The 25,061-nt window shown below is 39.0% G+C and overlaps 1 long non-coding RNA gene across 1 annotated transcript; it reads left to right on the top strand.

The window, feature by feature from the left end:
- Positions 1-42: 42 nt before the first annotated feature.
- On the top strand, positions 43-17,287 carry LOC130184298 (uncharacterized). The gene is made up of 4 exons (XR_008829956.1): positions 43-179; positions 3,388-3,507; positions 11,127-11,276; positions 16,951-17,287. It is a non-coding gene; the product is annotated as an uncharacterized LOC130184298 (long non-coding RNA).
- The last annotated feature ends 7,774 nt before the right edge of the window (positions 17,288-25,061 follow it).

The raw sequence follows: 25,061 nt of genomic DNA, 5'->3' as shown, positions 1-25,061 counted from the left end.
CTGAAACTGAAACCGAATGCTCCGTCAAGTACGGGAGCCCACACGGATCACTAAACGAGAGTGCGACTGTGGAAATTGCAGGAAACATAGGGAAGTCGATGAAAAAGTGGAAAAGTTTCTATTATACCGTTAAATGTATAGTGACACTACAGCTGGATCGAGCCCATGGAAAGTTAAAGGTAAAAATATTAAATATAATTACAAAATACAGAAGGGTGATGATTTTACAGGGTTTACAGTTGTAAAAACTGCTCAGAATTGCTCTCCTAGCTCTTGAGGATTGTAGGCTTCATACACTGCTAGTGTCCTTTTTGCTAACTTTTATATTCTCAGCAGTCAAACGTTGGTCACATTCTCTACCCTGTTTTGCTCTCCCACGTCCTCGTTTTATTTCAATCTGACGATATAACCCCGCATTACAATTAATATTACCCTTAATATGACTTTATATGCTCACTATTCAAAAATGCTTTTTGATATGGAAAAAAATAAGAAGAACGGTTAGCTACATGGCTTTGTCATGAAGTGCTAACTTTGTGGAATAAAACCTTTTTCACATCAGACTTGTCGTGAGGAAAAGCACAGGTGTAGTGAATATCATTAATTACAGTTGGGCCTGAGGTAGTTTTGCTAGTTCCAGCAAGGGCCTTTGTATAGTCTCATGACGGCTGGTGTGGCTTCTTGGAACTATAGTTTTAAAATGTCATTTGTGAAATTTTGGTTTGGTTTGTTCCCATAGCTTTCTATATTGTTTCTATCAGTTATGATAACATATTTTACATGTTACACGCTATGCTTAAATGTGAGAATTTGGGGATAACGTCTGGCCTGGAAATAATAAATCCTTAGATTCTAGACAAGCCAACACTTGAACCATATTATCCTAACCACTTAATTGTTGAAATGCTGAAATGTTGGCAATAATTCCTCATTTGACTCAAATGATGAGCTAGCAATCAACTAGCTTACTAGTACATGAGGTCAAAGTTGAATTAAGAGATCAAACTGTGATGGTTCTTTTCAATCGGCAGTTTGGGTAACAAACAAATATTTTCATAATCAATTAATCTGCCCAATATTTCCTCAGTTAATTGATAAGGCTAATAATTTAGTCCATTAAAGGTAAGAAAATAATGAATAACATTATTATTTTAGTTATCAATTAATCAGATAGTTCTGTTTGATTAATATGTTAGTCTATGAAATATTTTTAAAAAAAGTGAAACATGATGTCCATCTCAGTTTCCCAGACTCAGTGGAACATCTTAAATATTCTGCCTTGCAAAACCAAAATGATTGATGATTTTTTTTTTCCACAATTTTTTTTAAACCAAGTAAGTTTTACAAATCTTGGGGTTTGTTTCAATTTTCTCTGAAACCTGATATGAAGCTGAAGGCCAAACCTAAATGGCCAAAAAAATATGTACTGTAAGTATAAAATGTGTACTGTATTGCACTAAATTAACTGTTTTTTTTTTGTAGATGATGGCAATACAACCAGATATATATCAATAAGTTTTTAAACACATGTAGGCTAAATTCTTGGCCCTTATATTCATGGTCCCTAAACTGATCCCATACCGCTGGTGTAGGTCCGTGCTGGTCTTGGTGTTAATGGTCCACAGTGATTTGCTCTAACACTAAATGACAGTGATTATCTCTAGCTCCGGGTTACATTTCAGTACCATGTGTCTGTCATTAGAGACATTTCTGGTGTTTATACAGTGCCCAGGTTTTTGTGGCACGGTGAGTTCAGCCAAAGCAAACTAACTCTATCTAATTTGGGGGCAATTCGAGCTGTGTAATGTCAGGTTATATCACAGCTCTCTTCAGGCGGCAAATATTCACATTGACACGCTGCAGAGAGACAGAGAGCAACAGGACCTCACTAAAGCTGAGCGCTATTATTTTCTTGTCTCTCGTCTTTGGATTAAGTCGCCCAGCCCTTTTGAGAGCATCAGTGTTTGAGCCAGAGAATTAGGAGTCCAGACCACAGGGACATCAGTAGAGAGGAAGCAGGGTGATGTCATGACATGGCAGTGATGGAGGATGATGTTGGTTTGCTGGTTAGTTGGGGGGGTTTGGCTTTTCTCAAGCCTGCTCTGGTTTCATGGGAATTGTTTTGCCATTTATTTAGAGGTTGTACTTTTTTCATACTGAAATAATTTGATAGGAAATTCTATTAGGAACAGAAGGAGAGACATAATCAAGATGTCCTGGAGTAACTGAATTTGATTTAGAGCAGAGAAAAGCACATTTTAAAGTATGATAAATGTTTTTTTTTTCCTGGTTTCGTTCCAGATTTAGTTGTTCCCCCAAGCTAAAACTTCCTCTCTAATCCCATTTAATGTGGAACTGTAACAAGTTGACATACCAAAAGCTGCTTCATGCTGGCATCATGATTCAACTGCCACTCTCACACACAAGTATTTTTTTGTGTCAGAATACAGTAACATGATCTGCCAAAAACTGTACTGATGACACATAAGCCCTGTCTATCTGTAGGTTGTTGTGGAAAATTTGGCTCAAAGATTAAAGTTATCGTTTAAGATCCAAGAAAGGCTTTCATGTCTTCTCTGTGAAATGTCCCCTCTTTATAATGCTCTGTCAGAGTCAGACTTAATCTGACAGCACTAGCTTTGGATCCAAACACTTTGTGACATAAAAGCCTTTCAATTACCCTATAAAATGCACTGAAACAGCTCCACACACTCTTGACTTAGGAGGCCATTAGGCCACTCAATAGAGATGAATTAAATGGGATCATTTTATTCCACTGTAATGGCCAGTCTCTGCTTCTCGGCGCTTAACGCTAAAACTGCATCATGGAGACTCTGTTAGCAATTACTTGATTAATATCAGAGGTTGTGTACTTTTAAACAGACTGAAAATAGCTGTAGCGAGGTCTTTGAGCGCAGTTTATGGGAAAACGTCACTTACTGTATGTGTAGGCTGCATGCTCTGCCTTTCGACAATGGCGTTTGTTGTTTTGGGAAACACCCGTTTCATTTGTTCTCTCTGTGGTTGACACGTATTAATATAAAAGTGCTTCTATATTTTAATAAAGTTTGCCTTCAAACAGTAAGAGATTTGAATAGATGTTAGTGTTCTCTTAGTGTTTGTTTTGCTTTTCTTGGCTGGAGGACACGCTGAGAGCTCTCTTGTTGCTCTCAGCTTCTGTTCTGTTCAGTGTGTTTTGTTACCTCAGTAATGCTAATTAATATCAGATATTAATTTGACTGTATGAGGGAGTATACTTCATTCCTTTTACGTAAAAACATTTCAGGTGTACATTCATGACTGGCATCAGATTCAATTTGGTAAACACCACCACAGTTCAATTCAGTTAAATTAAAAAGCCAAACATTGCTGTCATCATTTTTCCAGCAGCTGTGCAAAGGCAGGACAGATGCATCCCACAGCCTCTCCCCAGGAAGCAGTTGGGATCTGTCCATGTCAATTATAATCCACCACAACAGTTGGCTGACTGCGATTCATTATCATAAGGTAAGCATGAGCAGGAGCACATAGATTAATACAAGATTAAACTAATTAGTGATCATCAGCCCATTCTTGAATAAATCTCAGGGCTCCACATTTCTATCATTCTTCTACCCCTGTGTGCAGTACCTTTACCACCCAGCAGAGGCCACTGTGCCCAAGCACCTCCACAAGATCTTTGACATCTAATCTACATCTTTCTCTCAAGCTCACAGGTGTCCTAAGTTTGCAAATGGTAAATATGCTGGTGCCCAAAATAAGTTCAACACCTTATAATTCACTGCATTGGCCCTGCAGTAGACGCCAAATTTGGCGAAGCTCATGATATTTGTTTTTTGGGACTGATGGTTTAAATTATGGTTATGTATGAGGCTATAGATGTGCTGTCAAGAAACTATATCATAAATGTTCTTTGTGATATGTTTGATTTGCATATGACTTGTGTAATTATACATGAGATAACTTTGCATCTCTGACAGAAGCATCACTAAAGTATGAGTGACCACTGAAAAGTCAAAATTACACAGACAGCCACACATGTCAAATTTAGCATTTGGAAGCATTTGTCCTTCTGACCAGAGTGTCACTATTTTTGAAGGGAGTTTTAAAGGCAGGACAAATTGCTTTAACACCGGTTTTCAATAAATGGCAAAAGTCTCAAAACCCATGACAACAAGAGGAAATGCCTCTTTAAGAATAACGAGCATGATCACAAGAAGATCCTCATGATGGAAAAAACACTTATTGGATTATTTACTGAACAATACACGTCCTCTGGAGTCAGCTTTGTTCCTGGTGGCCAATGCAATACCTTGTTCAATCCTGGTTGAATGTGGATTCATTCTAGTCAGGTCCAGGTATGTTCCCATGCTACTGCTCCATGTTAATATGTCTAATATCACTGCAGCTGTGTGTTACTGTTAAATCTCTCACTGCGTCAGCCTGCGTGCCTCCTGTCCAGGGGCCACAGATGAAAATGCTTTATGCTGCTTTATATCTGGTGTAAAAAATGTGTTGTCCCTTGTCCCTGATAAATAAACCATTAAATAAAATAAAGTAAGAAGATGGAGGATGTGAACTGTAAAGTGCTGGAAAAATGACATGTACTGCTACAGCTTTCAGTCACAGCTGCTCATTAGTTGTTGGCGCATCATGCTGCTGCCAGTGTGCTCTGCTTGTTGAGGTCAACAGCATTTTGGGAGTGTTCACGCATTATTTCAAAGTGTTAGTCGTAGTGTTAACCTTGTAGTCGCACCAGATAAATGTCTTAAATTAGCTACTTTTGGTTATTTACGTATTTGAAACCAGATACAAGCAAATAGTGTATAGCTCCTATAAAATGAGCTGATAGGTTGTATAGTTGTTAATATTGAATTTCATTTTGATGTAGCTACCAGTGGTCCATTTTCAGCCAATCAGCCAACAGTTTGTTGACGTGTGTGTGGTTCTTTTCACCCATCGCTGACAGATATTCCCGATATCTCCGACTCTGAATTGGAAATTGGACAGGTTCTTCTTTTTCGGCTGCTTGTAATTGCACTTTAAATGATATGACATGAAAGCACCATTTAGTTCTTTGGGGCCCCTTTGGATTTGGTCTTTTTTTTTTTTTTTTTTTTAAAACTACTTCATTGTTTGACCCTCATGGTACAGAATGATGTGCAGAGTTTGACACTATAAGGCTTGTAAGGTTTTCTTTTGTCTAAGATGTGTACGTACAAGCGGGACATTTTGGGACATAACAACTAGTTTGAAAGCCAGTCATGGTCCATAATGCAACTTATACAAGTGCAATGTGGAAACTTTAAACCTTGAAAGTAGCAGAACTATTGCATCCAGTAGTTAAACTCTCTGTTAAAGACTTTAATAATAGTAGTAGTAGAGTAGTAGTTTAATTTTTTGGGGCTTTTTTATGCCTTTATTTGATAGCACAGTAGAGAGAGACAGGAAACGGGGAGGCAGAGAGAGGGGGAATGACATGCAGTAAAGGGCCGTCTGATGCGGGATTTGAACCGGGGCCGACTGCAGCGAGGACTGTAGCCTCTACATATGGGGCGCCTGCTCAACCCACTGTGCCACTCGACGCCCTTAATTTTTTATTTTTAATGAGTATTTGGAACCTGTTTTGGAAAATCCATGTCACACAGAAATTATTATCTAGGCTGAGTATTTTCATATGTCTTCAAATACGTCTGGAGGCTGTCTTTTAAGTTATGCATGTCAGGTTTGGGTAGATTTTCCACAGTTGTTTCACATCAGGTCTGACACTTTGGTAGACCTCTCCTAAACACTACAACCTGTGACCTCAAAAAGAACCATGGAGTTGGACCAACACCTGTAATGTTCTGAAAAAAAGCACTGAGCTTCACTAAACTGCTGCAACTGCAGGGCCATTATTGCAAGATGTTTATTTAATAGTGAATAGCAACCACGTTTCATTTGTTGGGATCAGTTTTGTGTTATAGAAAGAGGCTCTGTGCTGTGTAAAATCTAGAGCATGGTGGTTATGGCTGCAGCACAATAGCACCAGTGTTCTTTGATAAAGCTCAGCCTCTTGTGTAACATCTTCTCTTGCTGCTAGCTGAGTGTTTGCTTACACTTTCCATAATAATTTCTCTCTTTCTCTCTCTGTCCTTGGCGTACCTTTTCACTTTACCGCGTGAAAACACTCCAGTGAATGAAAACAATAATGACTATCTGCCTATAAACAGTCATTTGCACAGGTACAGTGGCTCTCCGCTCACAAAGCAGGTATAGCAACAAGATGGATGTATTGACCAACAGAGACTGAGAGGCAGTGTGTCTTTATCTCCCCTCTGAACACAGCTAATGTCCCATAAGAAAGCAGGTGTGTGAGGGGAGGTGGATCAGGAGGGAAAAGGATAGGTAAAGCTTAATGGATCAGAAATGGTGGCAAGGAAATCAATCTCCCTCCCAGCCTCTGTCCTCCGATTGTTTCCAATCCGTACGTTTGTATTCCACATGAGAACAATGGGCTTGGGCGCCTCAGTGAGTCACAGCCATAGCTCCGTTCAACCAATAAACACCCAGGAAAATATCACAAGCATTTGTCTTTGAAATGATCTCACATGCAAATGGAGTTTTATGACTGTTTATTTTGTGTGTGTGTGTGTGTGTGTGTGTGTGTGTGTGTGTGTGTGTGTTTTTTTTTTTTTTTTTCTTTGTGAGGCAGGGAATGCAAAAATGCAACAGTGTTGGACACTAAATCTCATAACAACCTGCACATCCATGCAAATGGAGTGACATTAATGATTAAAGCAAGTTCACTGGCAACCAGTCTTTGTAGATAAACACCAAAGTCATTGTTTACTGCAGCAGACAGAGAGGCAAAACATTTATAGGGTCCAAGACTGTGTGTATTCTCAAGTCTCTGAAGTTTGCAAGGCCACTCCTCACCGCATTGTCTTTGTTGGTAATGGGCTTGAAGCAGCAGCCTGCTGTGTTACACTTAGTGGAGTCAGGCGGGAGACAGTTTGTCTAAAATGGAGAGCAACATTTAAATAACAAAGGAGCTTGAATAGCCAAGAAATATGGAAGAATTTATAGAATAATTCCCCCTCAAAACCAATTACATTGTAAACAATGTTTTAACGGTAGAGCCTGAGTGTTTACTCAGTATGTATGAGATAAAGGAGTTAGTTAATACACACACACAGGATTGTTTCGTCCTTGCATGCTTTAATCTTCCTAAGATTTAATAATGTGTGTAAAATAGAAGATAAAGTTGTAAAAAAGCAGTATTAAATCAAAGTAAAATGTCTGTATCAGAGAGAATTTTTGCATGGCTCTATCCTGGTGATGAAATCAGTGTGAAATCCCAGAAAAAAAGGCATTTTGCATTTGAACAGCAAATCTTCTGCAGACAGCACAGTCAGACGTATTTGTTCTGTCAATGTTTTTTGTCAGACGTCTTTGTAAGAGGGCGTTTGGGGTAAATTTAATTTAATTCTTTAATTCTTTCTGCTGCCTCTTCCGGTGAAATGTCGCCCCTTTTACCAGATGCCATGACCCAACCTCAACCCTCTTAGCATGAAGCACAGAGGCAGCAGCAGACAGCTATGTGTTGTCATGGAGACCCAATGACGGACAAAAACACATGCTGATTATGCAAAGATAACTCTCCCAAAAGCATCATAACCACTCACCACATCTACAAAACGATAACAATACACAGACGTAAATTAAAAGCAACAAAGCTTCACGGTCACACATTTTCTCTGGATGCAAGAATAAAGAAAGAAAAACGCAAAGGAAAATCAGTGACCGCAACAGATGCATTCTTGAAGTGTCAGGGGTTAAAAGGAGCTCTTTGGGTTGAGTGCACATGCTTCCAATTAGGTCTCAAATAGGCAAGAGGAAACAGTTGATTTAGGAATATTACTGAAGAATGACTTTAATTAGCCCAGAGACTAAGGGACACCACTATCAGCACCAAACAAGGCCAGACATCATTAATCAGCGGCACCAACAGGGGCTTCCTGGTGCCGAACTCATTGGAAACAAGACAATGAGGGGTGATATTTGTTTATCATTGCACTCCTGATAAATCGTATCTGTCGACAGCAAGTTGAAAGAAGAATGATAAAAGTAAAGCAGATGGAAGAGGCAGGATTGTATGACGGGAACAAAGGTTCAGCCCTGCTTGTTACTTTTTACTTCACAGCGGAAGCTGTGCCATTGTCACCTCCAGTTGGTGCAGCTGGATTGTGACTGCTGTGACTTTGAAACCATCAGTAGCCTCATTTGAAAGGCAAACACTTTGCTAGCACGCAAAGCCTCATCTTATTAGCCTTCGAAGGCTTTGACTCACTGGCTCGTAATATTTCAGCATGCAGTGTTATCATGTGGACAATGTTGAGGTAAATGAGGCTTGGCTCTCAGATTTTGTCCACCATAACTGCATTCTTTGGCTGCTAAAAGTCAAACAGTTTGTGTTGTATTTGAAATGTTTTGCTGAAGCACTTGGAGATTGTTTGATATGAAGACTAGGCCTTATAAGGTAGAGTAAAGTAAAGCTCATAATAGTTTTTGAAAGTTATGTAATAACCACGTAGTTTACACAAATTAATATTGATGCACACACTGGTTATTTCAGGAGTGAACCTGTGTCTTATATAAGTACAACTGTGAGATTTCATGCCACTTTACACTTCCACTCCACTACATTTCAGAGGGAAATATTGTAGTTTTCACTCGGCTACATTTATTTGAGTAGTAGTAGTTTCTTGTTCCTTACAAATTAAGATTTTACATATATGAAAACGATAGAAAATATGTTGCAATGTTGTGGATATAAACTGCCCTACAGTGAGTAAAATTAGAGCTGAAATTATTATGAGACTATTCGGTTAATTGGCAGCTACTTAACCTAACTATATTTAACAAATTTATATTTTTTATTTAGCAAGAATGCCAAACATTTCATGGTTCCAGTTTCTCAAATGTGAAGATTTGCTAGTTTTCCTTGTCCTTAATCTAAGTAATCATTTTAGGGTTTAAGTCTCACTTTGTGGTTTGGGTTATTGTGATTGACATTTCTCACTATTATCTTTACGTACATTTTGTGATTCTTACATAATTTTACTTGCAATTGAGTACTTTAACAGCATGGTATTAGTACTCATACTTAATCATCAACCTCCACCACTGCTTGTATCCCACTGCAGTAAAATCTCCCTCAGTCACAAATCAAATCCATCTTCCATATATAAAGCACTTCTCTGATTTCAGTCTCATCCTCCTGCAGGTGTAATGCTAATCATCACTTATCAATTCAGTTGTATTATGTATTGCAGCTTTGGCTCCCCTGAGAAGTGCTTTCCTTTCAAACAAGCCATCTGAAACTAACTTTGCACGCATTCATATTCATGAATCAGCTTAACTAGGTAGAGATCTACCTAAGATGATAAGTAATTATGTAGCAATTACGCAGCCGATTCAGATGGCCAGTGGAAGAAACACAGTACTAAAAACCATTATGAGGCTTTGACAGCTTCTCTAAATTGATTGATGCAAAGCAACTAGCTGGTGATTACCATGCTGTGTGCTCACATGAATCATTTCACATGCTTTCAGCCACACATCACACTCCAGAGAGCAGCAGCACGTGGCATGAAAATTCACATGTATAGGAGGGTGTTAATGAATCCACAGATGTTAGAATATTGTCATCCTGACTCGTGTGTGTGTGTGTGTGTGTGTGTGTGTGTGTGTGTGTGTGTGTGTGTGTGTGTGTGTGTGTGTGTACTCACTCACGCAGGTGAATGTGGTCCATTATGTCTAACAATAATAATAATAATAATCGCAGAGATTCCTGTCAGAACATTTTGTCTCTTCGCTTGACTTCATACACTGACTATTTTATAAAAACCAGCAATTTTCTTTGCATTCTTTAAATAGATTTTGTCTCAGAGGACAATGTTCCCACAAGACTGACGAATAAGCAAGACTGACGAATAAGTGAGCTGAGAGTGAGTGATTACAGAGGTTTACCAAGCACTGTTAAAATTGATAGTTACATACTTAAAACTGATTTGATGTGAAGAAATGGATACAGTTTAGAATATCCACTCTTACTTGCCTGATACATAGTGTGTAATTTCAGGTATGGAGGAATAAATGATGATAAAATAAACACTTTTTTGTGAAATGCTTTAAAATCTGACAAAAAGCCATGAGTCTGTTTTGAGCCACTGGAGGTGGTATTTTGTGGTGTTTTTTTAACCCAGTCATCAGGATCCCCTACAGCTGATGGTTCAGCTCAGGTCCATGTGGTCAAGTGAGGTTAAACTATCGGGTGATACTGTGGCATGGTGTTGTTAAAGGAATGGTTCAACATTTTGGGAAACATACTTATTTACTTTCTAAGTGCCAAGAGGATTGATACAAAATGTCTGATGTTTAAACGGTTAGACATAGCTATCCGACTCTGTTCAAAGGAACAAAATCTGTCTAGCAGCTAGCTCAAACCCACTAATTAACAAGGTAAATTTTGTAGGTTTAATCCTGGAGTGTAAAAGTGACAAGTTGCGGATTTGTGGGGCACTGTGGCAGACTATTTCTTGGCTGGGGGCAGCACTTCATGGTCACTGTAAAGCTGATAGATTGAAATTTTTATTTTTAAAGCCTTGTTTTGCAGGGGTGCCCCATTGACAGTGATATACAAATAATAAGTGATATATATAGATAGATAACTAAAAAAGATGCACTTTTTTTAGAGGTGCTGTCTGGCTGATTTTAGTTTCCTTTTGTCAGAGCCAGGCTAGTTGTTTCCACTTGTTTTCAGTCATTATGCTAAGCTAGGCTAATCTGCTTCTGGTTGTCACTTCATATTTAACAGACAGACATGAAAGTCATATCAATATTTCATATAACTCTTGGCAGAAATGCTAACACGCCTATTTCCTAAGATATCAAACTGTTCCCTTAGAAAGCAAGAGTATAAAAAGATTTTAGACACTTCCCAAAATGACAAAACTCGAAACCTATGAAATATTCCTAACCCAAACACCATCAGGATGCAGTTAAATACAGTGGCATACAGTATGGGGCCATATCCGCTCCATTCATGTGCACTTTGTCCTACATATTTGTATATTTCTCAGAAGAAGCGGCTCCTCGGCCCTCAACTGCTTCCAGATGTGGAATGCCAGAGATAATCTGTCCTTTTGGATCTCAATGAGAGCGGTGTGTCTTGCAGAAGCTAAAGGTCCAGATCCGGCTACCAGATTGTAGACATCCTACACGTGCATGCGGTAAGAAATGCACACATGGTGGGCACACACACACACACACACACACACACAGAGACACACACACACACACACACACACACACATATGCAGACAGTCACACAAGGACATGCACAATGGAAATGGAAAAAATATTTGACTTATTAAAAGCATTCTACAGATACTCTAAGCTTCAGTGGTATAAGATGTATTATACTTCAATTCTAGTTAAGCAAGAAAATTATGGGGCAATTAAAGAGTGACATTATTAATTGAAAGACATGCAAACGCAGAGCACAGATATATTGAGGCGTCCCCTGGAATAGTTCTTGATATGGACATGAACCACACCCCCTCATGTACCCACTGATAAATCCTAGACAAAAACAAATGAATACAAATGGACTTTCCAGTTCAATTTCTCTGTGGTCTTGGTTACATGTTGTCACACAAACTCATACACACACAGATAAATAACAGACACGGCAAATACAACATCGCATTTTGTTCACAACAGGACAAATTGCGTCGTCTTTTTTTAAAATCTTTTTTTTTATAGCGAAATAGTCATACATTCTACAAACACTGTCAAGATGGTCAGTATGTATTGATGCTTTATTCTTTGATTACTATTTATTCAGCCCAGTTTATCCATTGGTTTGTATTCAGCTGTGTTGCTTTTGAAGTGGTGTTTGGTTGATGGTTAACAGATGCTTCGGGGAGAGACAGAACAGATAGGGAACACAGGAAGCTCTGAATACTGGATGCCATTTTAAAATGTGAGAACACTGCCTGTTTAATGCACATCATCAACAAGATACATTACAAACATGGCTCTGTGAGCGATGTGCTTCCCAGCTCCGGTCGCCAATAAAGCAAACATCTACAATACATGGCAACACAGGAAGGATTTCTGGATGTTTAATAAACGCTATTGACGTTGGTTTTGTTTTGATTTTGAGGGAAAATATTCAGTATAACATTTCATTGCAGCTGGGCTCCAGGACCTTTAGCTGGCAGGTCTCCCACTGCCAACATAAACAACCAATCTCGTAAGCCGTGTGCCAGTCATCACAGCAACCCAAAATGTATGTGGCAACAGAACAGAGCATAGACGGAGCACTTGGGCAACTCGTCATCCAATCATAGTAAAGTTTTCCAGAGTGGAAAAAGTGTCTGAAACAATTATCATAGTTTAGAGGAAAAAGCAATTTAGCAGCAAACTGAACAAGAACTAAAGAAAGAAAAGCTCCTTCACAAACACATGCAAGTAGAGAATTAATGTCGTTACTGTACATCTGGGTATTTTTCTGGCCGCAAAAACAAAACACTGGCTTTGTCGGAGAGACTATTCATGTTCAAATGTCCCTGGCACCAGAGCAGTCATTACAATGTTTGGCAGCAGCTCGCCTTTATGGCCAAATTTTAAAGCAAGATTCACATTCATGGAGGGGGAATACCCGTCATCCAGAATGAGCTGAGCTGGAAATGTCCCAAAGTGGCCTTTTTTAAAACAGCCAGACGTGCCGGAAAAGTACATCCACAGCCTCGACCAACCGTTCTGCCTTTTCCGTGTGAGGCTGCGTGGAATGTCGAGTTATGTTACTGAAGAGTTCTCTTGTGGTAGGGGAGGCGATGTGTCAATAAGACACCAGATTGCAGATCATAAAGCATAACAAGCTCACATTTCTCAAAACAGTCTGCTTCTGCTTGAGGGGAAATGGAAGCGTTTTGAGAGCAAAAAGAGGGGCAGAAAAAATATTCTGTTCGATGTTGAATTCCAGACATTGTGGCTCATTGTTGTCTCTGCAGGAAGCATAGCAAGATTTGGGGCCCTGTTGCATAGTCACCCCAAAGAAACCGAGTCAAATGTCAAATACTCTGCGGGAAACTGTCCAGAACTGTAGCAGAGTAGATGAAGTATGCTCCACTTTCTCTGGTTGTGAAGAATCCAGTGTAATTTTTTACATGGCTCTTAGCAATTGAGTGTTTGCTAAGCTTCACCTCTCTTCATCTGTAAAGCTTACCATTCTTGCTTCGGATATAATTTCCAATGATAATCATGGCAGATTTAGTCTAGGTTCTGAGTAATGCGTGAAGTAATGGGTTCTGGATTTCAGATGTAGACTAAAGCAGACTTCTCATTTTTAGCTGGTAACCATCAGTTTCTCTGACTGAAATAGCAACTGACGCTGGCAGATTTTATTAATAAGCCTAACATTAGCTGTTTCGAGCTGGTGACAATATGCTCGATGTCATACTGAGACTAAATCTATCTTTTTAGTTGTCCAAGACATGGAAATAAACAAGCAGCATAGTTCTTGTTCTTGAGCTAGTTAGCCTTAATATTGAAAGATATTGACAAACATAACCCAGTGTAGCTGCTTAGCTTGTGTTACATACTTGTCTTTATTTTCAAAAAACATGTTTTCACTTTGAAAAAAACTCTTACTGGACCAGGACCAATGTTTTTTGACGAATATAACACCCTCCAGAGTCATACTGGTTGAGTTTAACCTTCCCAAAATCCAATTAAGAGCAGGACAGATGTGCAACATTAACTCCACCCTAAACTCTGATAACATCTGGGACCAGCTAGTTTACAATGGGGAAATATTATATAGTGGATATAGTAGTGGTCATGATTTTTTTTAAATGTAATCTGTAATCTCACAAACTCATAATTAAAATCAGTGAATGAAATGCTAAGTCTTGGCCTTGGAGGTAATGCCAGGGCACTACTTTGGGGTCAATTAAGCAGACATGCTAACAATTGCAGCTTACATCAGAGCAGATAAAAACACACTGCTTAATTCATTCCTTAAGCTTTTGCTCATCTGCTTTTGGTTTTGGAAAAAAAGTATTGCTTCTACATGTGGAGAAATTCAAAGATTGACAGACCTGCTGCGACAAAGTTGCTAAACTATGGATGAACAATTTCTGTTTTAGGAAAGCATTTAGTGAGTAGTCAATTGAATTTTTTTATTTTTTATTTTCTTGCAGCTTACAGGTGTAACTAATGACATTAATAATTGGTGCATTTTAGCTACCGCCACCTTTCCTCAATCGTCCCTGTGCTCACATATTATTTACCTCTTTTCTCACTCTTGACTTATTTCTTTCTCCCTCAACATGTTCTTAAAGCCCCCTGTCCTGTCTGGTCCGGTCTCATCTGATCACTCCGTCTTCTCTCTCCTCCCTCGCCTCCTTCCTCTCCTCTCACGGAGATGTGAGGAGCGCGGCCCTGAGGTCTGGCCTTGGAACAAGCGCTTGCCTTGTGAGGCTCTGTTTGCTTTGTGAGGTGTTCTCTCACATTGCAGCGTTTCATGGCCTTGCCTGGCAGCTCACACCTCTGTGTGTATGCCTGTGTGTGCGCTTTTGGGAAGACTCTGTATGAAGTTGTGCAAGCCCGTAAATACATTTATTCATTCTTAGCTGCGTGGACATAAGCATGCATCTGTGTGTGTTTTGCTGCTTCTTTACTATGTTCAGCATGTGTGTAAGCATGTGTTTAGAGTACTGGGTTGTGTATGTTTGGAGTGAGAGTTGCCCCTGGGCACTGCGTACCTAAAGCCTTGCTCACCGGGTAACTAATGAACCAAGGCATGCCTGCCTTCCTGTTTTCTGAATCAACAAACATTTAAAGGGAATTGAGCAGGTCTTTACAAGGCTTTATTAGAAGGACTAAGAGAAAAACACCATCTACCTCAAGAACTCTCAAATGAAACCGGCAGAAAATGAATGAATATTACTGACTGAATGTACAGTCGTACAATCATATCTCATGCTGTGAAACATTGGCTCTTGTGCTAAATCAAGAAGATTAAAATTGTTCTTTGCATTTGAAAATGAGTATGGCTTTAAATGATAGATCTGCATTTCAAAAAGAGCTCCAGAGAGAACAGATAGGCTGACACTGTTGGACCTGCTGGAAGTTGATAAAGCTGTGGTTTAACATTTGAATTTACAAGCATCAGTGATTTTCCCATCACTTTCTTACAGACCTGAGAGCAGGAGTTCAGTAAGCCAGAAAGGTCTGGAGCTGCTAGTTTTCACTCTGAGCTGCATCATGGCCCATAAAATTGATTGTGATATGAGAATTTATAATGTGAAGTAGCAAAAATATGAAAGTACATGTGAGAAGAATCATCTGTCCAGAGTTATTGTTAAAAGCAGATCATTCTGCCTGTTTAAACAATGACATATTACTCTTTCCACATGCTTTGTTGGCACCAAGCAGCAGATGGCTGCCAGAAATGTTCCATACCTGGAGAACTCATACACTGTTCCAGGAGAGAGTCTTGTTTTGTTGTTTTCTTTGCTGAGTATGCACAGTATTTTTCTGTTGTGTTCTTTTCATTATGCTTAATACGCTTACATTAACAACAAAGACTTTTATTGACCACTGAGCAGTTCCACATGGGCAATTGGGGGTTTAGTGTTGTACTTTGCAGCATTTCAGCAGACATTACTGGGTTCAGGAATTGGTTTTAACATTATCATACAAACTGGGCATAATTTTTTTTTTTTATCTCTAGAAGCTGTAAAAATCCAAGTTATTATTGATTATAACTTTACAAGATGGACTCATGGATAATGGATTTGCTGTATTGTTTTAGGATTAATGAATACATTAAAATGATTTATTTTTTATTTCAATTTAGACCCAGATTAAATTTTTTGCAGCAAATTATATGACATATTTTGTCCACCATCATTTCTTCATTACATGTTTTCTCAGAGCCAGCTAGCTAATATTGATTTTGACCTTTTTGCCAACTACTGTCTATGCTGAAGGTCATGTTGCCTATTGATTTTGCCTCAGATTGTTGTCAAAGGGTATTGGCTTGTGACTCAGATAAAGACATTTATATACACTGCTCATTTGAAATGCACCATTGTTTTGGTGCATGGAATTCTGGAACACAGTTTTATTTCAGTTCCAGTTTAAACATAAAAATGTGGTGAACAGTTGTTCGGAAATGGTATGTTTACATGCGTGTGTCTGCACTGAGGTTACAGCAACATATGAGGCATTTAAGGCTGCTTCACTCCAGCACGACCAGACAATTTTTGTCCTCATGTACTAAACATACCAGAGACCCTCAGCGAGATGTTACTAAACATATACTGTATATGTCTCCAGTGAGGGGAAAAATAGCACATACATCACTTCCAAATCACGACATAGAGGCAATGAATTCCATTTGACAAAATAGCGTTCCCGTATGTGTGTTTATCACACTTGCCCCATCTGAGCTCCACAGCCTGGGCCTCCACTGAGATGTCTGACGCGATGCATTGAAAGATGTTAGCATTCCCAGACTCAACTCAATCTCAGGACATTTAGCACAAAATGACCTGAGGGATGGGATTTCCCCAAGATAATCTCTGAGGCAGCAGTGGAAGGCAGTGCATAAGCACTTGTTTTTGCTGCTCTCCCCTAACATCATGAATACATTTTAGTGTCAAAACAATTCACTCTAACAAGGCTCAAACCTCATTTGCTGAAGATGACATTATGTCCTAAATTTAACTGTGATTTTAAAATATAATAATTTTTGCTGCTAAGAAATTCAAATATTAATTAGAAATGCAGTTATCATGTTCATCGTAGCCATTCACTCCTGTACCCTAATCAGTTGTCCACCGCAGACAATCTCACAACCCTCTCTCTGATCTTATCTCTACCTTACAGAACATGGAAAAGAGATGAAGACGCAGACAAACAAACACTTATGCAACTTGAATTACAGCACCCCACCACCATGACCTCCTTCTCCCCTCTTTCTTCCATACCAACAGAGAATGGCTGGTTAGAACCAGACAAAGAGGAATTTCAGCACAGCAGCCAAAAAAACCCAGAGACGAGAGCAGAGATCACATTGCATGTAGATGTAGTTTTCTAACTTACACTAATACCCGCCTCATGCTGACTCCAAGGTTTCAGGGGATTGGCTAAGAGCAAGTGCTTATGCAACAGAGAGTACAGAAAACATAGACTTTGAGCAGTGGTTTCCCAATGAAGTCAGTGTGCCCTCAGCACTGTTATTTGAATTGTGTAAAAAAATAAAACTTTACTTTGCATTTTAACTGTTGTGTTTTGTTGAAATGGTTTTACACTCCAACCCACTGCTTAATGTATAAAAATAACAAAAAAAATTCCAAAATTAACCAATTTTTTCCTTTAAATACTTTTTTGTTTTTCTTTTGACCTTATTTAAATCAATATGTAGGAAAGTTTTCTAGTTGTAATTTTACCCTTTGCCACAAACTCACAAAGGGAGTTACTCACAAACTAGCTTGCACATTTCTTGAAGGTACAGAAATGCATTGTTATTACACCATATAAGGAAATATTTCATGCTTTATATGTATATGACTATGTAGAGACACACATTTCTTTCAAGTCAACATCAATCACATACCCACAGCATTTGAAAATCCAATGATTTAAACCACGTTTAAGACCTGGAGTCCCTTTACACTCCAAAAAGTAAATGCTTATTTTCTGTAGCATATCTCTGAAACATGTCATCAGTTCATGTTTATAAGCAATTCTCATAAATTCAGGAACAAGTTGTGAAGTATCATGGATATTAAACAAGGTATGGTTTTTAATTTAATTTTCCCACCTTGAGGATTCCAGAAAGTTGTTTCAAGTGAAAAGGAGACAGGCATCTTTTCATCTTCAGCAGCCGTCTGATTTTGGCTCTGCACTGATCAACACATATATGTGACAACCTACAGGTTCATAAAACACAAGTTCTCATTTTAGAAACTCTTGCCCACAACCCACACCTCTGTTTTTCTGTCTCACACTCTTTCTGTCTGTTAGCGCTCTCCCTCAAGCCTCTCTCTCTCTCTCACCCTCTCTCGAACACATATATGCACAGGCCTTTTCCTGTACTCAACTCCCCTTCCCAGCAGAGTGATGCAGCTTTGCTTTTATGAGATACCAGAGTTGGGCTTGCGGCAGGATGACTGACCGACTTGTAGAGAGGACAGAGGAACCATTTTGTGCCCTGCCGCCTCACTGAATCCCTTTAAAATATTCATTCATAAACTCCTGGAGCCTTTTACTCCACATCAAACACTAGACCCATAGGAAAAGCACTGAGCTGATGCATCCAGAGAGGAAAACAAAAATACAGGGTAAACAGGACCACGGGTGAAGACCAAAATTAATCTAAATATTTATGCGCTAAATATACTCGGATATATTCATTGTGTTTTTAGGGAAATGATTTGGACCCAAAGTGAATCAACAGGATTAGAATTTGGGAAAATATGCAAAAGCTGGTAAAACTGCTTATTCATTTTGCAGAGCAGCTGTGTTTATCTCTGTGAAATAGTCCAAAACAATGAGGTATTTGCTTTGCTTGCTTTTCACATTTTCAGATGAAGATAAAGATGAGATAAATTTTGTAACTGCATATTAAGAAATGAGGCGTCAAAAACTGATGTGGAAAAGTTAAGCAGTGGAGACATTTTCTTCATTACATTGCACAAGCTGTTCGTAAATCCCTTAATAGGTTGTGTGAGAAGTCTTTCCTTTAAGTTTTAAGAAACTACTAGCTAGTTTAAAACAGATGCTTTAAATCCAAACTTAAATGTCTTAGCTGGAAAAGACTTTAGTAAAGTGTAAAATGTAGCAGTGTCTAATGAAAAGCAGTCAACCAAGTAAGTGTGTAAGTTTTGCTATTGCTAAATAGCCAATAGCATTAACAGCTGTTTACTTACCATGCAGAAAAGAGTTCAACATCAAATTTCATTCCTTTACTCACCATCTGCTGTCTCCAGAGGTTGAAAGCATTACCAATGCTTACTTCTGTTTTGCTTCTATTTATATCACTTCTTTTCCTCTACTTTGGTTAGAATGCTAACCAGCTAGCCTCAGTTCAGCCAGACCGTCTCTTCACTTTCCCATAGCGAGTCATTGTAGCATCCAGTCGACCCTGAAGAAGTAGTGCTGCTCAGACGGTGTATTATAACCTCTTGTTGTACTGTAAACTCAGCTTACAAATTGCTCCTTTTTAAAATCACAAGCTGCAACATTGGATATTAAAGTTTACTAATTCTTTGTAAATGGACAATTTGTTTCATTAATTAATTGATATGTTAATTAATCAAAGAGAACATGCAATTTGTGCAGTTAAGAACAACTGGGATATTTCAGCTATATGCTAACGTAGCTTTCAGTATTTTTGTAAGTTTAGATACAATATGTAGTGCTATTTTTGTGAAATGTAATTTAAATTCTTCCCAGTTTACGTTATTATTTAACAGCATATCATCAGTGTCAGATCAGATATGTCAACCGTATTCCATATTACCTCTTGCTCTTGATTTATGGGTCATACATCAGCAAGCTAACAAAGATTTTGTCAGTTAGTTCAGTTAGCTATGCAGCAGTTTTCCCTGGCAGGTATTGGCTATAAATGTATAGTACCAACTAATCGCTAGATCAGAAACACTTGTGAAACCAATTGTGAGCTTTACAAGTGCTGGTAGAGATTTTGTTACCTACAATAATTTATTCACTTTTTTTCAATGGCGAGCACTTCAATATGCTCAAGGGTAGTGGATATCTCCTTTATACACATTTTAATGCAAACAATTATTTCATCACTGTAACATGTTAACAGTTTTTCACATGGAAACGCACAGTTCAACAGTTCAAACAAAGTTCTGACACATTTTATTAAGAGATTAAACATTAAGGGTAATTAATCCATGTAATGTCAATAAATCAAATACTAGGATATGTAATGAAAAAGGATATTGGTAATGAATAACAGTGTTTTGCTAGTGACGTCTTCAATAACAACAAAATAATGAAGAATGCAATTTGTGAAAAATGAACAATGCCGTGCATTCAAGACAACGTAAGAGTTTTCCTTACAATAAGTCTGCAAGGTAGAGTGGGAAAAAATTCCTAATGCAAGAACAGAAAGACTCTTAGCTGATGACAGGGCAGGTTTGGAGTCTGATTGCTGGAGATGTTACCAAGTATGGATAGGATGTTGTCACCAGCACAGGTCATGGTGTCAACTTCATACTGACCTCTGACAATATGGATTAATGAATAAAAAACAATAATCAATACAAAATAGCAAAATGATCCAGCATGCTTTGCTTTAAGTATTATGAGGTGATTATGACCCTCACCTTTGTCATCACGTCCCTATATGGTCCCATGTCTGAACTCACAAAAGAATATTTCCACACTCGAACTCCCTACTGCTTTTGGCTCTATGAGCTGTCTTAAACCTACCTGTGTTATAGTGCCAGGATAGTTTACAAGGACCCGTGTTCTGACCTTGATGAGCTCTTCGGACTCCCCTGCATCTCATTGGGTGAAGACAAACTCCCTTTGGGAGCAGCAGTCACAATAGCGGCTACAGAAACAAGTGACTTCTCTAAATTTGATCGTCCCTGGCTCTTCTGCAACAAGCTGTGGAGAAATCACTTTAGTTTAGTTTGATTTACAAAAACATGAAAATAGATGGCCTTATCTTAAATTATAATTTGCACTCAAGTAAATAATGCAAATGGAAAAATGCAAAAAAAAAAAAGAAAAGGAAAACACAACAGTGAAAAACGGCAGAGAGGAAAGGAGATAAGTGAGTGTGAATTTGTTTGTGTGCACGCGAGTGGGGTGCTTACATGATGTACTTTCATAGTCCCTGGGACTGATTTAATGGATGGAGCAGCCAATTCCCCACATTTTGCAATGCTCCCCTCTGTCACCCCAAAAAGCTTCACAGATAACTGCTTTGACAGATTTTCCAGCAAAGCACCAGCATTTGGAAAGTCTGTGCCACAGGCCACCAAATGATCCGGCAGGTTTTCAAGCTTACCTCCTACTCCAGGAGGGGCTCCTTTCCCATGGGGGGGCCAGGAAGGTTCCATATCACTGTCTTAAAGGCTTTCATAAAAGGCATTGTGGAAGCTAGGCAGAATGCTACCTTATTCCTGTACAGTGAGGTCAGCCCATCTAGGAGGCAGTGGATGTTTTTCGCCAGGCGGCTGCTGGCTCTAATGTGATCCAGGAGTGAATTTAAATGTGCCCATGTGACAACAGCATCATGTTGAAGGCTACTAGATACAGTTGATAGATACAGATACAGCAAATGATTCAACTAGTCCATCACTGGAGTACATCACTTGGAGTGAGACTTGGTTTGCAGTGTCCGTGATTTCTGTATTTCATTTGTGTGGCTTTTGCTGTAGTCGACCTAGACAACAACTTCATTTACATTGTAATAGCATCGCCAATAGTGAAATACTGCCAAAATTTAGCATTGTTCTCCAAAGTTGCCCACTGTTCGTGTATGCTAGGTTTGGTTATGATCACTTCATACATGTGTCCACACATTTTTTTATCAAACAGTACCCCGCAACTCCCTCCAGGTATTTAACATGAGTGGCCACATGACATGACTTAAGTTGTCTTTCATGATTGCATTGAGCTGGTGTGTTGTGTGTTCAGCCGTTTTAGCTTAACGTTAGCAGGCAAAAGAAATCTGCAATCAAAGAAAGACTTCCAACACAAACACCCTGCTGTCTTTTAAACACATTTACCTAATATTTTTTCCTTTCTTTTCCATCCCACGTCTCGTCACAAATGACTCCCCTTTGCAGGAAGAAGCCTGTGACCTGAACTTACTCTGAGCTCACACACCGCTCAGCTGTGCGAGTACAGAGTGCATGGGCGGCAGTAGGACCTCTTCACAGATGATATTAAGATTTCTGTGGTGAAAGTCACAACTAATATAGACCAGTTTGACAGATACATGCTTTTAATCAGAGGAACACTATAGTATGACAGCAGGGTTGACACTTAGTAAGAAAGGAGGAAATGGAGAGGAAATCAGGAATGAGTGTGATTAAAGCGAGGCCCAAGATGAAAGGAGGAAATGCATGAGTGTAGGAGGGAAGCACAGTAAGGGGGCAGTGAACTTGACTAGCCAGTCATGGCTGTCATTTTAATGTCATCCAATAAAACAATCATCTCAAGTCGTTTTGCTCTGTGTTAAGCAATTAAATGCAAGCGTGCAATGGCTTGCATATGTCAATAACTTTTAAATTAGTTGCTTAGAAATAAATGTCACACTTTGTCATCGTATAGGAGAAGAGAGAGAGGTGGAGTTAGTAAAAAAAGTGGGATGCAGCCTCTGTAAAATCTTGGTTTCTATGTTTTTTCACAGTTCCGTGTTCCTGAAAGCACCTTGGCCTATTTTGTTTATCCACCGTGTCAACACAGTTTGTCACGGCAGGGGCACCAAACATGCAGGCTGCCAAAACATCCCATTCTGGATGGGGTGTTAGATGCCCACTCCCCGCCCCCCTCTCCACTCCTCCACCCCTTCCTCCTTCGTCCTCCTCCCTCCTGCATACACCATAAATCACCCTATGTCTCTTCGAGGTTGACCTGCTGTTGAACCCCTCGCTTTTAAAAAAGTCTTTTAAATGGCTAAAGAAGGGGCCACACAACAAGTGCAATGCACTTCTGTGAGGTCAGAAGTTTAATATTTAATACCTGTACCTTTGCAGCTACTTACAAAGCAGCTTCCCCTAGTAGAAGCAAATAAAAGTTGAAATCGGGTAAAATAAAATACTTTCATTCATACTTGGAAAGACTCGTCTGTTATGGCGGCTGACTCATGTTTAGTCAAAGGCATGTGGTTCATATTTCAGTTGAGAAGTCATTCTTCACACTTGGTTAAGCAGATAGTATCTCATCAAACAGTACTTTATATAAAGTTTTTATAATTTTTATGAATTTGGCAGACATGATCAAGAAAGTTCAGGTGGGTCACAATCAGGTCATGGCAGGGAGAGGAGTTGAGAAAGAAAGGAAGAAGTAACAGTGAGTGAAAGTCAGAAAAACAGACACGTACAGAGAAACAAACACCAGAGAAAGCATGGGGAGCACAACAGAAAGAATAGAAAACTGGAGGAGTAAAAAAACACACAAAAGTGTCCTGGGGCGAGGTCTGCAGGAAATTAAGTCAACAAGAGATGGGAATGGGAAAAGCAGCTGTGGGGCCACAGTCCCCTGCTCCCGCAATCTGCAACTCTAACACCACATGGTTAATGAGCGAAACCAGAAAATGACACTGTAGCTGATGACAGACTGTAATTAAGCGCTGATTAGACTGTGGCTCTGTTTGTCCATGTGCCACAAGTGCTATAACTGTTGATGTAATATACCAGTGTCGAGAACTGCAATGTGCTCATTGTGCTTTGAATTTATTTAATGCAAACTTAACATAGAACAGATTTTAAAATAAAGGCTTACAAGAGTTGAAATATAATATAAGTGTGAAAAAAATAGATATGCACGCATTGCTGGCTGGGATAATTGGATTATTAGACTTTGTAGCAGTAAATCCAGGCTTAAGAGTTTTTATTAATCACATTCTGAGGTAAACACTTATGCAAACGCCAAATGTTTTCAAATTAGATTACAGTAAAATAGGTTTACATCCTGAATCTAGTCTCTAGTGTAAAGGAAATTGATTTTTTTTTTTTTTTTTTGCAACATTTTGCCCTTGATTCAAAAATGTCTACAATCTAAAGAGGATTAAAACATTGTTTGTAGCATGAAACAAAAAAAACTGCAGCACAAGTTCCCACAAAGAGCGGAAGAATGGAGGGATGGTTAGGGTCTTTTCAGTTGAGGATGAGCCCACACAGATGGGCTGGGACAGAGGGAGGACTGATTAATGATTAATCTACCTTGGCCACAACAGAGAAGATGCAAACATGGCCCAGGAGGAGAGTCACTTCAAACTCTGGCAGAGAAAGGAGGAACACAGGCAAATATGCCATCATTCAGCGTGCTCACTGGACCTCGTGCACATTGTATCCTTAAGTGATGGACCAGTGAAAGAGAGGGCTATTTAAAGCCTTACACAGGCCTTGCTTTAAATTAGAGAGTGGGTGGTGTGGTGTATGTGCGTGTGTGTTTGTCTGATAGAGAATGAGGCTTATTGAAGCAAACACAAAAAAGGAAGAAGTACCCTTTTTTATTTACTTTTAATGGGTTTTGTAATCCCACTGCACTGCGCTGTTAATTATCAAAGACCCCTATTGACTGAGAGGCTGAATTAAATGAGAGAGTTTCAATTAGCTTCAAAGATATTGATATGAGAAAATGACATAACCTTATTTATTGTACTTATTACATCTCGTTACCTTAGTTGCAAGCATGTATTTATGTGGCATAATTAACCTTTTATGATACACTAAAGTACATAATGTATTCTTTTAGCTGTTAATGTACTGCTGTAAAGCTAAGTTTTAATATTGTTATTTACATCATTTACATTATGTCATTCTCATATGACTTCAAATTGTATTAAACTTATAGTAGATGTGTATCATTTAAGTTGCTCATTCACACCCTCTCACCTCTGGGAAATGCATTTCCTTAATGCAGTTGTTGTGTGGAAGGCACCTGTGAGTGTAACAGGAGGAGTTGGTCTTGAACCCCAAGAGAGTAGGGATGTACCGATCTGAGTCATTATATCTTTTAGTAAAGTTTAAATTAAAGGAAACAACTACCTGAAACTTACTCCAAGTGCCGCACCAATTTGCCTCCAGGGCTACTGTTTTCTGTTCAAACTATGGTAATCATGGTTGGTGAAGTCATATAGCTCCAGGTATCCAGCAGCAACCACCTAGTGGCTAATTTCTCCTCAAAAAATGATGATGGTGTATGAACCAGTTAGAGAATCATGTTAACGTCTGAGACAGTATAATCTCTATGAGTTCTATGTAGCAAGGAAGTGTGAAGGG

This window comes from Seriola aureovittata, chromosome 16 (assembly GCF_021018895.1).
Source record: "Seriola aureovittata isolate HTS-2021-v1 ecotype China chromosome 16, ASM2101889v1, whole genome shotgun sequence".
Taxonomy (NCBI): Eukaryota; Metazoa; Chordata; class Actinopteri; order Carangiformes; family Carangidae; genus Seriola; species Seriola aureovittata.
The sequence above is the reverse complement of the archived record's forward strand: the minus strand, read 5'-3'. Positions and strand labels throughout refer to the sequence as shown.